Source organism: Nothoprocta perdicaria, unplaced genomic scaffold (genome assembly GCF_003342845.1).
Source record: "Nothoprocta perdicaria isolate Ctin4 unplaced genomic scaffold, notPer1 scaffold_36, whole genome shotgun sequence".
NCBI classification, from domain to species: domain Eukaryota; kingdom Metazoa; phylum Chordata; class Aves; order Tinamiformes; family Tinamidae; genus Nothoprocta; species Nothoprocta perdicaria.
This window is the reverse complement of record NW_020455599.1, coordinates 5,044,479-5,046,829: the sequence shown is the minus strand read 5'-3', so window position 1 is coordinate 5,046,829 and position 2,351 is coordinate 5,044,479. Positions and strand designations below refer to the sequence as shown.

At 43.1% G+C, this 2,351-nt stretch overlaps 1 protein-coding gene across 1 annotated transcript in view; it reads left to right on the top strand.

Annotated features, from left to right (window-relative positions):
• The window catches only part of DYNLT1 (dynein light chain Tctex-type 1), a 4,453-nt gene that overhangs the window by 199 nt on the left and 1,903 nt on the right, over nucleotides 1-2,351 (top strand). The gene's annotated exons all lie outside the window — the stretch shown is intronic.

Sequence of the window (2,351 nt, the reverse complement as noted above, 5' to 3'; positions counted from 1 at the left end):
CCGTTACGAGCGTGTGTCCCCCTCCCCCACCCCCCCCTCCCCCCGGCCGCTCCTTCCCGTCACTGGGGCAGTGTGTGTGTATGGGGGGGGGGTCTTCACCATGCTAAATGGCTCCTCCTTTTTCATAGGTTCTGTTTTTGCATTCGACGCTTTTATTTCATTTTCCCGAACCCTGGCGGCTTGCTGTACCGCTTTGAAGCGTTTGCGGTGCGACCCGGCTAGAGGGGAGCAAGCGGGGTGGGCGAGGACAGCGTGTGGCAGGTCCTGCTGCTCGGCAGGCTTTGTTCCCGGGCCGCCTCACCCTTGCGGCTCTTCCAAAGCCCGACAGTTAAACTCCATCGTTGCCCTAACAGCCATCTTCACAACTGTCTTCATAATGACTCAAARCAAAAATATGCTTTGCAGTTTATATTCACTGGGTAGAAATGCACCTTTCAATGAGGTACAGAAAGTATYGTGTCAAAAGAACGGCCCAGAGGAATTGCACAGATGGTCATTCATCTTCCCTTTATTTTTAATACTAAAAACGTCTGCATTATCTTATTAAGGGATTAAACATGTTGTGTTATTTGGCGACTCAGTTACACACACAGATCACAGACTAGATATCCAGACTTATATTCTGTTTTCTGCTGTATCTAATCCTGTGTACAGCCTCGCCTTAACAGAGATTGTGCTGGGAAGCAGCAGAAAMCCTAGAACCGAGTTCTCAAACCTTTGAAAGGACCTCTTCTCCTGCCAGCTCCAGTGCACACTAGGTTACTAAATACCTTGGAGAATYTGGGATGAATTTAATCCAGTTCAGTTTGTGAACTTGTTTGTGCGAACTCAAAGGCACTTCTGAGCGAGGCTTGAGGCTTTAGGAAGACGAACTCATCGCGCTGCCTGAGAGCATTTGGCACGTCTGCCAGCTGGTCTGGCACGTATATTCTTAATGTATGGAACACAGTCTTTTGATAAAACAACCTTTTGTTTTGGGTAAATGCAGTGGTCCTTCCTGAAAATTTAAACTTTTTTTTCTTTTTTTTTACTGTAAAAACAAATGATAAATAAGGTTTAAGAATAAATCAAAATCCGTAAGGTGAAAATAAAAGCAAGTTTGCCACAATAATTAAAGTCTTCTAGCAAGTTAATGACTCAATGGTTATAAAAAAAAGGGATTGCACTCCCTTCTTAACTTTTTGTTTCTCTTATTTTGGATGGTGCTCTCAACTGTTTGAAATTCTGACAAGGTGTAAATCTAACTTAAATGAAAGTCTGCAAAGAGATACTATATTGCTTGTATGCATTTTGTAATTACGCATTTTGTAATTATGGTTGTGTTCATGAGTGCAGGTTAGAGATGCTGACACACCTCAAAGTGAAAACTTGCCCCATATTTGATTGATTAGGATAATTCTGAAATCCTTATTCAGTCTTTAGAAGTTACTTGCTTCTCTGCTATGTCTGTCTCTTGCCCGATTCCTTATTTTTCTGGGTTATAAGGTGAGTTTATGACATTTCTAGTGAAAATGGCTGCATATGTGAAAGGCTGTGTTTGACTCACTGAAGCAGTGAGCAGTCCAGAGCATTGCTACTCCCTCCGGTTTTCGGGTTTGCTATGGGAGATGCTGCTAGTGCTGGRTGGCTGCTGGGCTTCCTACCACCCATCAGTGATTGGGTGGTGACATGGGAGAGGATTAACCAACATGAGGTAAAACCAAAAAAAAMAGACACCAACTGTGCAAAAATGCAGGTAATATTTTCGAGAGAGTAGTAAAACATTGGAGYGTGTAGTAGAACACCCACCAGCCTTCCGCGTGGGAATGCTGGGTGCGAGCGCTGTCCCAGAGCCTGAGGGGCTGCGAGGTGCAGAGAACCCGCTCAGCTGGAAGTCGCTCCCGAGAGGCGGAGTCTCGTGTTGGCAGTTGGAATTGCACTGACAGCTCCTCTTCGACCTGTGCATTGATATTTTGCTGCATCAGTGGCCTGCAGATGTCGTTAAACTGTGTGTGTGTGTGTGCAGTTACTCCTGTGATCCCATTTTCTCTAAATTGTGGGTATTAGCACTTATGAAAATGAGAATGGGTAGGTACAAAAGTGCTGTCTGTATTCTTTTAACATACTTTCAAGTTAAAATTTGAAAGCCTTGACTTAGATCTCCAATAATACTAGTTCATACTTTGTGTTACTTTGCTGAGAATTTTAACTTTAACTTCCCTTGCATTGAGGGAATTAAAATTACATATAAGCAAATAAAGGAAGACTCAGTGTCTCTTGGCTTGCAGAAATCTAATGAGAATAAATTAAGCTTCAAGTGTATTTGCTTAACAAGCCTTGAACCTCCTGAAAAGGAGAATTACAATCATTGA